Genomic DNA, 12,585 nt, shown 5'->3' with positions numbered 1-12,585 from the left:
GGCTGCCACCCAGTCGTCACATCCGCCCCCGTGGCCCGTGGTACCCGCTGCCCAGCACTGGCTTCGTAGCTGATGATTCGAGCACAGATGAATGAGAAACACATGGATCACATTTCCCCAAAATCACATGTGATTTGACAAATGAGTAGAAGTCTCCGGCAAAACACATTTAGGATTTTTTTCTTGCCTCAAAGTATGAAAAAGGAATGTGAGAAGTCACAAAAGCTTGAACATTGCATTCCTTACTCATCCGAGCCACGAGACCAAGGAGTAAATGTCTGTGCTGAACTGCTCAAGCCAGGAGGAGCCCTGCCCCCAGGGCGGGGTGTGGAGACAGTGGTCAAGTATTTCCTCCCCTGCCCTCCTCTGACTGAGAAAGCTCCTCCTTGATGGCACCAGACTCCAGGAGGAATGCATCAGGCTTGCAAAGATGCTCACAATAACAGAGACAAGAGTATCGTCAAGCAAAGGATGGATCTCCTCAGAGGGTCTCATCCCCTGCAGATGAACAGAAGAGACTCTTACAAACTGGCTTAATGGCCCTTTAATTCATCTCCCTAAACATGACGCATCTTCAGGCAAATGCCATCTTACCCGAGTCCCTTTCAATGAAAGTATGATCTTAAGGTAAGGTAACCTTTGCACCCTTGTTACCCAGAGTCGGGCTGAGAAAGGACATGTGTGAGGTTGGGCAGATCAGGGACCCTCCCCTCTGCGGGGAGGGTGCGGGACCTGGGGGCGGGTGGTCCAGCTCTGGCAGGACCTGCCCTGGCCCCAGGCTCACCCTGAGGCTCCTGTGCCCTCTGGCTCAGCACCCAGGCTGGAGGAATATGTGTCTCTTCCCAACAAGAACTGGACTTACTTGGAGCCCCAGAATCCAGGAGCCAGATGGAGCTGGGGAGGGGCAGCCGGAGGGATGTGGGCACCCCTGAGAGTGCTGCCTGGGTGAAGGGAGCTTGGGCTTTGGGTTCTGTCTGTGTCTTGGGTGGGGTTCTATCCTCTCCCACTCAGGCGCCGGGCACAGAAGGATGCTTCCTCAGACTGAGATGGGCCTGTGGGTGGGAGTGCCCTTGTGGCTCTGGCCAGCCCACGGCAGGACAGGCATGGGCCCCTCTGCCTCTGCACCTCCCTGCCCAGACCTTCCTGACACCTCTGGGCACAGGGGAAAGCAGCCCGGGGCAGGCCGCCACTGGCAACCCCCCACGACCTCCTCTTTCTTTGCCTGCCTCCCACCCTCGGCAAGGTGCTATTTTCTCCCTGACGCTCATCCCTCCTCACCTCACTTCTCTCCTAGCGTCGGGATGCCCTCAAGGCCCAGATCTCGGCCACACAGGACTCCGGAGGCTGAACTTCCCTCCCGTCTCCTGGCCCCTGCCCTTCTCAGCTGGGGAACTTTTCTGCCCCAGGGCCAAGGCCCACTGGTTCCTCAGCCCCAGCATCTTCCCAGACCGCCAGGCCGGGCTGGGCACGCCCTCCTTTGCGGCCTCCCCCCGCCTCCACTGCCAAGTCTTCCCGGGAGTGTGCAGCCCGTGAGGTCCTACTGGACTCTCATTCCCGGAGCCCAACCCCCAGTCCTGCTCAATCACTCGGGGTCCTCGTGCAGGGGGCCAGGCCATCCTTGCCGGGTGATGCAGGACCAGCAGACTCCCTCGCATCCTTCGGAAGCTGGGACACATAGTGGGCCACGTGTCCTACAGCTTTACAGAGTTCTCAAGAAATGACAGGACCCCAGTTTGCTTTACGCTCTGTGTTTATTTCTCACGAGATGAGAGAGGGAGAGAGAGAAAGAAAGACGGGGGGTGGCGTGTGGGAGGGAGAGAGCACGCCCTCCGCAAGGGCAGCTGCCGTGCCAGGCTCGCCACTTCCACCCTCACCAGAGCACCGTCTCCTGGTTCACGCAGGATGCTCAACAAGCGTGGGCAGAGCGGTCCCACCTCACAGACTGGAAGGTGAAGTCGCAGGGGGCACAGGTGGTCCCTGACCAAGGCCTCTGACCTCGTTCCCTCTGTCACTCCAACGGAGTCTCACCCCACACGCATTCTGAGCTCCCGGACGCCCCGTAGGCTGGGGACCCCTATGCCAACTAATTCTTCTAAGTCAGGCCAGGAAATCCGCTTCAGGAGGCCTTGATCTGTGTTGTCAACGCATCACGTCACCTGTTCTTTCTCGCTGCTCAGTGAGGTCAGGGTTCCACTGGCCATTGTCACCACCCTGGGCAATGCTTCCCTGACTCACATACATGGTAGCAAGGAACATCACTCTCCTGAACATGTCAGTCAGGTCCTAGGGGGAGACCTCCTGCCCAACGGCCTCAAGGAAAGGTACCGTGAAGGCCGTGGCTGTTCCAGTGCCACAGCCAGAGACGGACACTGCGCCCCTGGACGGGCCTGGAGCGGTGGGCGCGTGCGGAGAGGAGAGAGGACCCACCACGTCTCTATCAGGCGCTTCAATGCAGCAGGTCTGGACTAACCGACCTCGTTCCCCCGTAGGGCCTACGTCCTTTTACTTTTTCCTTTTCTTTCGTGTTTCTGTGTGTGGTTCTAGAGGTACGAATCACCCCGGTATTACCAGCAGCTGCCCGTGATGATCGAGGAACATTTTACAGTATTAAATCATTTACAATTTTTTTCCAGTTGATGTATAAGAGGATATAGCAGTTTCCTGGGGCTGCTGACACAAATGACCACAAACTGGCAGGCTGAAAACAACAGAAATGTATTCTCTCGCATTTCTGGAGGCCACAAGTCTGAAATCAAAGTGTCCGCAGGGTTGTACTCCCTCTGCAGGCTCCAGGGGAGGGACTTCCAGCCTCTTCAGGCTGCTGGGGCTACAGGAGTCCTGGGTGCTCTTTGACTTGCAAATACATCTTTCCAATCTCTGCCTCTGTCTTCACACGACCTCCTTGTAAGGACATCAGTCACTGGATTTAGGGTGAACCTTAATCCAGTATGACCTCTTCGTAACTTGATGATGTCTGCAAAGACTCTGTTTCCAAATGAGGTCACATCCACAGGTACCAGGGGTCAGGACTGCAACACATCTTTTGGGGGGACCCAGAACAGAGGGTCAGTAACAGGTATTAAATGTGACACTGACTCCTGATATTGACAACTAGATGGATGTGGAATGCTAGATTTATGAAATAAAATACATTTATTTTCTTAAAAAATACTTAAGTTAAAACAAATGGAAATTAATTTTAGAGTCATTTTGTTTTACTTTGTTGATCTTCTTGAATTACAATATGTACTTTCATTTTAATAGGATTTAAATATTTTTAGGAGAAAAACACTTTGAGAACATAGATGCATAAGTTTTTAATTTTCAAATTCACTGTATTTGAATATCTTCAAATTTCCTGTTTTTGTAATTGACAACATTTTATTTCTAAACACTTTAAATCTTTACTGTTAACAAAACAGAAAATACGCGGCCATCCCGATTACACCAGTGTAACTAATGATTTTGCTAACATAAAGGCAAGAAAAAATAATCTTATGAAATAAACATGTAATTTATGAATTATGGAGGTTATTTTTTACTAGGATGACACTGCCAGCCCATTAACAGATCACCCAGACGTGTATAATGATAATAATTAAAATGTCTTTGCTATCTTGCCAACTTGTAGTTTTGAAATACTTTAGCTCTAGGGCTAGATTTTAATGCTGTTATTCTGAAGGTATATTTGTAAAGCAGAAAAACAGAACATATCTATCAATATTCTAGCTTTGTTTCCAACGGTTAGATATTTAGACATTTGGTACATGGCCTCCAGTTGTATTCTTGTCCTGAGCCCATAAGCCCCAGGGACGGGCCTGCTGAAGAGGCAGAGAGGCAGGGCGTCTGAATCCCGTGTTCCCGAGTTTGGTGTTGCAGAGAGAGGCTCACCAGAGGATGGGCAGAGTGCCTCGCAGCCCCGCTTCTGTCTTAAAGCAGAGTTTGCAGAAGAACTGTCGAAAATCAGTACTAAACTCCTGCTTGCCGGAACATCTGTGCTGTCTGGGTTAGCCCTGCTTTTTAACTTCCATATAATTTGTATCCCCTCGAGTGAGCTCACCTGTACTGCATCCAAATTCACCTCTGGGGGATGATTCTCATCATAGCAATGATGGACATCTTTCTCTCTGTACTTAGACTGCCCTGGAATTCAAACTCACATCATCCATCACTGCATTCTCCACCAACATGTTCTAGGGACCAGAACATTTTTTTTTTCCAAAGCCCTTTCACATCCACGATGCCCTGGCACCCCCAACAGTTCTGTGAGCTGATCGACTCGGGGTTGGGTGGGGTGAGTGGTGGAATGAATCTGCTCCAGGCGGCCATGGTGCGAACATCCCGTGTCCTAGAACATCGGGGAAGGAAGGCACCTCCACCCACCTTCCCTCCCACGCTCTGCTCTCCTGCCTCTACCTCCCAATGGCCAAAACCAAGTCAGGGGCCAGGGAGCCTGGATGAAGCGCCTACAGGGGTCAGGCTTCCCTTCTTACTCAGAGGCAGACAGAGAAAGACCAGGACCCCGATTCTGTGAGACGAGGTCCACCCGCAGCATCCTCGCCTGTGCCCATCCACGTAACGCGGTGCCGCGTGCCGCGATGGGGATGGCGTGCCGCGGTGGGCACCGCGCACCTTGGCTGATCCGCCTCCCTCCTTGAGCAGCACCGGCTGTAGAAATGGGATCCCTTGGGAGCAGCACCTGCTAGCCCTGCTCACCTCTTTGGGCCCGTTCCAAACTCCCCTACCTCCCCTTCCTCCCCTTCCTCCTGCAGCCCTTCAGGTGGGCTGGGGCGGAGCCCCGCCTCTGTGAGCATCTCTTCCGAGGGCCCACACTCCGGGCACCTCAGGCATCGCCATCCCCAGCGTCCTCAGCATGCCGGGTATTCATTTCCTGACACCCTCTCCAAGTGCGGCACGAGGCCGCCGTGTGACGCTGAGCAAATCGCCTCCTCGTGGGGACCCGGTCCCTCACCTGGGGCAGAACTGCACGGGTGCCTTCTAGACCTTTCCGTTCTTAAATGTCAGATCCTCCATCACCAAAGACGGGCCTGAAGAGTACTTCCTGGATGTTTCCAGTTAACCTTCTAAATATGCCAGCACACTGCTGTCGCTTCTTCCATCTTCAGTGACTGACAAAGCACTGTGATCTGCCTGTGGACCCTCCCCCTCCCCTCCCCTCCCCTCCCCTCCCCTCCCCTCCCCCTCCCCTCCCCTCCTCCTCCCCTTCCCCCTCTCCCCCCACCATCTCTTTTATAAGCACTTTTTTTTTTTTCCTTTCTTTCTCTTGAAACAGAAATAAAGGAAAGCAGTTTCCTTGAAAGAGGGCTTTGGTTTGGTGAGAATGAACGAGGTTTCCAGGGCCCGACACCCCTTTGCCTGCAGCCTTCTTGTGACGGGCGCTCGACTTATGGGGAGGGAGGCACGGACGGGGAAGATGCATAGCAGGAGGGCACCAGCCTCTTGTCCCCACGTCCTCTTCTTTCTGTGACATAGATAAAGGGGTTTTGCTTATGGCAAAGAAAAATATCCCTGAGTCGCTGAAGAGTTACTTTTGTATCTTCTTGATATTGACACAAACAACAGAGTCCCCACTCTTTCTCCTCCTCCTTGGTTTTCTTTGGTCTCATCCATCTCAACTTGAAGGAGTCCCAGCAGGTGGGACTCTAGCCAACCCATCAACCTCGGACATACCCCAAACCTGTTTCTGGACCCCAGGATGCTCCAGCCCCATCTTACAACTGAAGCGGGATTCTCAGTTCTGGCTGCAGGTGGGAGACCTGAGGGGCTCCCAGGAGCACCAGCCCGGCCAAAGCAGGGAGAACGTGATGCTTTTGGTGCATCCTGATGGGGTGGTGATTTTTAAAGGCAGCTCTAGTGCGCATGCAAGTTGGAAAACTTGGATCTAAATTATGTCAGCCCAATACTACCAATCTCGCCCCAAGGGAGTGAGCATTGGTTCTTAGGGAGCAAAAGTCTTAATCTTTTCAGGCATCAAGCACATATATACATACAATACAAAGACAGCTGGACCGTATTATGTGTTGTTAACATTTCACGAATGGGGAGCAGTCAGGTTAAAAAAAATCTAAAAAGGCTCTTTAGGTGGATAGTAATGAGAGAAGGTGGTGATGCACCAATAATATCTCAAAAAAAAGCTGTTACATGTATTTATCTTTTAGATAAAATTATGTGACACCAGATGATCTCAAAGCATCTGGCCTCATGGGGCTCGGAGTAACCACTTCACGAAATGCTGCTCTCAGGAGGCCTTCCAGGCCACACGATCATTTTACTACACAAATGATACAACAAAAGATGTTCCGAGGAGGGAGGTGCTGGAACTGGGGTGGGGTGGGGAGTCAGGAGAGAGAGAGCAGGAGGGAGGGGCTGCCAGGTCAGCCGGGAGAGAAGGGGACACCCCCGTGGAGCCGCAGCCTTGGGCCTCAGGCATCACCTCTCACACGCTCCTTCTGACTGCAGCGCCCCAAGGGGACTCCTGAGGTAGGCCTGACAGCCCGGCTCCCCTGGGACACCTCCTGGGGCTGGTGTTCCTGAAGGTCAGCAGCTAAAGGCCTTCCCTGTCAACCCAGACCACCTGTCTTGTCCCCGCTGAACCCAACATTGGTCACATGTGCTACAGCTCTGCCCTGCAAAGTCAGTGCACCCCAAACACAGGGAAAGCAGCACCCCGGGGGCCTGCTCCCTCTGACTGGCCCAGGGCACTGCTCTTATTATTACTATTAGTCACAGTTTCGCCATGGTCACCTTTATCTCTTAAGGTTCCAGTGGGGTTGTTTCTTTGTGATAAATCTACACCAGCATAGTTGCTGCGTTCGGAGCCCCAAGGCCTCGGTGTCCTGGCCCAGAGTGCACGCTGCCCACTGTGCCACCAGCCCTGGTTCACTGCCTTTGATGCCCCCGAGGCCCCTGTCAGGTGGGCAGTACTCACACCAGTGCCCTTCCTTTCCGCCATGCTGTTACAGTTGTATTTGTTAACTTGCACATCTTTATTGATTATATTTAGCATTTGTTTTGGATTGTGCTCTTGGGTAAGAATTTAATATTTTTCAAATCATTATCCTTCTGTGTAATCAGTCTTTCTCCACTGATATGAAATATATATATATTTCAATATATATAATACATATATAAGAAATAGGGAACATATACACATATGTGTGAAATATATATGAAATAAGTATAAGACAAAAGGCATTTCAAATCAATGGAGAAAGACTGATTATATAGACGGATACATAAGATTATATAGAAGGATATGTAAGATTATGTAGAAGGATATATATAAGCTATAGGGAGATATATATATATATATATATATATATATATATATATATATATATATATATATGTACATACTTTTCTTGCCGTAAATCCCACTGTATTTTGGGGGTGTCACATATGATAAACTGGGGACATGAACCAGTCTCCTCCCCTCCCTCTCTTTCACTCTCTCTGTCTCTGCATCTCTGTCTTCCTCTTCTCTCCATCTCTCCGTGGGTCTCTGTGTGTGTGTCACTGCATCACTAGGTATTATATATATTTTTCATTTGATGTGTATCCATGTCTTGACTTCCTAATTTGTTCCATTTATCTTTCTGTCTAATCTTTACCAGTATCATAGGCTTTGGTATGTTTGGTACCAAGTATGTTCGGTAAGGTAGATCTTCAGTCATTGCTTCTTTTTATTTTTATTTTTTTTAACATCTTTATTGGAATATAATTGCTTTACAATTGTGTGTTAGTTTCTGCTTTATAGCAAAGTGAATCAGCTATACATATACATATATCCCCATATCCCCTCCCCCTTGTGTCTCCCTCCCACCCTCCCTATCCCACCCCTCTATGTGGTCACAAAGCATCAAGGCGTTCTCCCTGTGCTATGCAGCTGCTTCCCACTAGCTATCTATTTCACATTTGGTAGTATATATAAGTCTAAGTCATTGCTTCTTGAAGCAGTTCCTTGGCCATTCTTACATGTTTATTCTTCCAGGTCCCCGTTAGAAGTATCAATATGATGCCAGGTTCTTAGCTTGCATTGGAGGTAGAATTGCATTAAACATACAGACAATTGGAGGGAGCTTGTGTTCCCCATTATCAATTTCTCCTTCTTCCTCTAACGAGAGAAGCTCCCGCCCCCTGGGTTGGAGGTGGCCACCACACTTCCGGGGGCCTTTGCAGCTGACTCGATGTGGGGTGATGGGATCTGAGCAGACGTGAGAAAGGTGATTTCCAGGTGGTACCCCCACCGTCAAAACTGCTGCTCTGCCCCCATCTCCCCTTCCCAGAGACGGCCTGGGAGACTGGAGGGCTGGCCTCCACCACGCCCTGCAGGATGGTGGAGTCACACACCCAGCCCGGGGAAGAAGGCCCTGGGGCCCTGCGTGATCTCCAGGGGCAGAGCCGTCCACCCGCAAGGATATACAGCACGTTTCCCATGTGTTCAAACATTTTAAACACGCTTCAGTAAATCTGTTACCAGTTTTGGTTGTACTGAAACCATTCTTAGGTATTTTATCGTTTTTGTTGCTGTCATAAAAAGAATCATTCATTCCACCATGACTGGTGGTTGTTCTTATATGGGAAAACATTAATTCTGAGACGTTATTTAAGAATTGGTTTTCTTGCTGATTTGTTATTGATTATGACTTTGCAGTGTCTCAAGTTGTGCTAACATCAAACATAGCACATGCAAACAGTATACTTGCTAGTCCTTTTTTCTGATGTGATGCTCAAGACTCAGGGTCCTACCTGCCCATTTCTTCCTGGTGCTTCTGATTCAGAGGTCACCTACTTACAGGAACACAACTGTCTCCTCTGGGGATGCAGCTCCAACTCAGGCCTCTCCCCAGATGCCCAGATCAGGCATCCTGTGGTTCCAATTTCCGATTGGGTTTCTCCACTTAGATGTCTTTCTCAAACTTCAAGTCATTAAATAAATCCACCGTTTCTCCAAAACCAGCTTGCCCTGGGGAACATCACCCTTGCCTAGCTGCCTGTACTTCCTCCAATCACCTGCATCCTCTTTCTTTTATCTGTAGTCAAGCTGGATCCTGGCTCCCTGCAGCGTCTGCCCCATCCAACCCCCAGTGACCACGTTTCATCTGGGCCTTCCTACGCTCTTGGTCTGCATCACTTATGTAGAGTTCTGGCATTTCTATTTCGATGTTTTGATCTGTTCTTCCAACTATAATATAAGAGAAGAGCAGAAAGGAGATATGGGGTATTCTCTGTGTACTACACACCATGGGTTTCCAAAGTAAAGTTGAGTTGAATTCAACAAATACTCATTAGGTACCCATCACGGGCCAAGCATGGGGACAGAGTCATTCCTCATCAGAGGGGCACACACATCTCAACGCTTAAGCTGTGCTTTCAATAGTGCCTGGAACAGGTTCCCTGCACAGGGTAACAATTGCTGACCTATTAGAAATGGTACATGGACATATCCTAACCACTAAGCTGCAGTGCGGAAGGTAGATTGTATCCCGAGCTGTGCAGTATCCTGATGTCGGGAAGGCCCTTGACCTCTTCCGGCGCCCCCGTCCTCCCCGAGAAAACACCTTACCACCTCCACCACCTGCACAGCTTCCCTTCCTTCTTATGCGTCGAGAGATGTCTGAGGATAAATGAGGCTTCAGCAAAATATTTGGAGGAAGACACTGTACAAATACAAAGCAAAGCTTTGCCTGCCCTAAATGGCTAGAAGTGCTGCCGCGCTGGATGCCAAATGGATGAGTGTGTGGTTTTCTGAGGGACCTCTTTCCAGCTTCCACGGACGGTCCCCACGAGGCTCAGCCTTTTATAAAGAAGGTGAAAAAAGAAAACAGTGGAAGGTGTCTTGGTTTATAAATGGCCGTATTATTCTTAGAAAGCACCCCTAGAGTGGAGCCCGTGAAGTTGCTGACTTGACGTGATTTAACCTGGCAAGATCAATGGCTCCTGAGTCCCCAGGTGCTGGGGCTGGGGTTCCCCATGGTCTCCTCGGTGCCCATTACTCACCGTGGATGTTGGTGCCACTTCGGATTTGACTGATGATCTTTTTATTGATAAACTCAGAGTGAAGAAAGTCTCTGGAAGCACAAAATAAAATCAGTGATAAGCAGACAAAAGCCTGGTGTGTTAAACAAGCAGGCCAGCCCTCCCCCCAGGCCCGCTGTTTCCACCCAGCCTGTTTTAGCAGATGCTCAGATGATAATCCTTCGCCTCCCAAAGGATAGGATCCCCAAGTCATTAGCAATTCCACACGAGAAACCGTTGGTTTCAAAATGGATGGATTAAAAGCAGCATGTTTTCCATCTCCCATACTCTAGAGATCTGACACAAGACACCACACTCCACCATCACAATCCCAGCTCTGAAGGCCTCTTGAGCCGAGGCCCACGCTCAGCTTCCTGGTGGACTTTCCCGGTGGCTGCAACAATCACAACATACCACCAAGAAGAGGTGAGGCCAGGCCCAAGCAATGGTCCTGCTGTGGATGAACAGCTGTCCAGGGACGCCGCAGCCGCCCACAGGGACACCTCCAATGGCAGCTGCTCCTTGTCCTTCGGGGGCTGGCGTGCGGTCAGTGTGTGAAGCTCCCTCCCCTGGTGCGCAGGACGGACAGCAGAACTCACACCGCCAACCGGTGTCTGGTGTTCTCACCCAGATCGATGTCCCTAGTTTTGCCGTCACTGTTCGGCCCAATCCGAGACCTTATTGTCCACCGTGGCTGCCCAGGAGAGTCAGTGACAGTGGTTCAGACCCATGTGCACCGGGGGGTGTCTGACAACCATCCGCCTTCCTCCTGCAGCCCAAATATGGGAGGCTAATCTCAGATCCAGGCAAGTGTGCAGAACGGCATGATTCCCAGGTAGGAGACGCGGTTGGCTGCCCTCCTTCCAGCTGTCCTGCACCCACCTTGCTGGAAGGGGCATCTTCATGGTTCAAAGTGCGCTGTCTTTCGCGACTTTGCATCTCCTTCCTGCTATGTGGGGCGGATCCTACTGGGTTGGACAGATTCTGAGCAGCAGGACAGCCCCAGCCCCTGGGAAGCCCAGGTACCAGGAGCTGCATCAGTGACCCTCCGATGGCAGATGCTGCAGCTCAGTGTAAGACCATCTCCATCCTTTGGATTCATCTCTGGCCCTTGTCTTAGAGGAGATAGTCTCGCCCATCATCCGGAAGTCGGTTCCAATGGTGCCTGAAACGGGGCAGCGAAGAACAGTTGTCTACCATTCAATAAATATGTGGATAAACAAAGCTTCCTTCTGTCAAGACTGGGGATGTCGGTCTGTGTTTACTATTAAAATCTGCTTTAAACAGACCTTACGCTGTTGGTAAAATCTCTGTGTTCCAGTCCATTTGCTGAGCTGGCTCTGGACTAGTGCATGATGACGGGGACAGTTCCCCTGGAGGTCACACACAGATGGGGCTTGGGATTAAGGTTTCCCATCAAACATGCAGACTGGTGAGAACCCTCCAAAGTGTGCCTCGCCTGACTCCTTGCAGGAGACCCTCAGGCCATGTGGCCCTGACCCTTGGTCGCCTCTGGAGTTAAACAGCTTTGCATAGTCCGAATGCAATAGTGACATCACAGCGTGATGTGAAGTCTCAGTAGCACAGAGCGGCCGCTGTTCACATGGAAACTGTGAGTCTTCTGATATAGGTGAGGACCAAGCTGAGATGCCCACAGCTGTACGGATGAAAATCTTCTATATATGTTTTATAAAATTACGAGCAAAGGACTTTTAGAGTTATAAGGTAAGAAATCTACCCAACACTATCAAAATCTCAAGAATTCTGAGTATATATTTAAATAGGATACATTAAACCACTCAAGTATTTAAATTTTGTAACTCCGCTAAGCACAGTAAGACCAATGATCACTTCTGGTAGGCCTCTCAAAGTTCCCCTTGTGGACAGTGGAGGCCAGATGCCAGGACCTTCTCATGGGTGGTGCATCTCCCTGTAGTTTGACAGCGTACAGGGTCAGGGGAGGAAAGTAAGCAAGGCTAGTCCTTGACGGAACTGGGAAATAGAGTTCCCCGAAACCCACAGCATCTACTTTCTGTCTAGTCTTCCCTGATTCTAACCACTGTTACCCCTCCCAGCCTGGGCTCCTCATCCCTTCCAAGGAAATCTGGAGGGACTCTTTGCATTCAGGGTCCCCTTGTCTAGGGGCCCTCCCAGGGGTGTCTACATTCAGGCTTCAGCTCCGTTTGGTCAGTGAATCTGGTCTTGGTCAGTTTTAGCTCCAGAAGCAGGTGAAAGGAAGCTGGTGCAGTGAGGGTCCATGAAATACACCACATAAAGTTCAAGGTCAACGATGTGGATCTCGGGTTTACAGATCAAGTTGACCCAGCTTGAAAGCCTCCTGCTCAAAACTATTGCTCTGGCCTTCCCGATTAAGAGCAGCTCAGGGAAAATCCGTGCCTTTGCTGTGAAAGGGAAAGTCTCTGTTTCAGTTACTTTCCTTCAGATCTAAGTACAACCTGCCACCCATGGGATTCGGAAAGTCCTCCCAGTAACTTTGATTTTTGCACCCTTTGCCGTCTTCTTGCTGCAGGTTCCCCTTCCCGGAAT

The sequence above is a fragment of the Balaenoptera physalus genome (assembly GCF_965194825.1).
Source record: "Balaenoptera physalus genome assembly, chromosome: 3".
NCBI lineage: Eukaryota > Metazoa > Chordata > Mammalia > Artiodactyla > Balaenopteridae > Balaenoptera > Balaenoptera physalus.
This window is presented reverse-complemented; position numbering follows the sequence as displayed.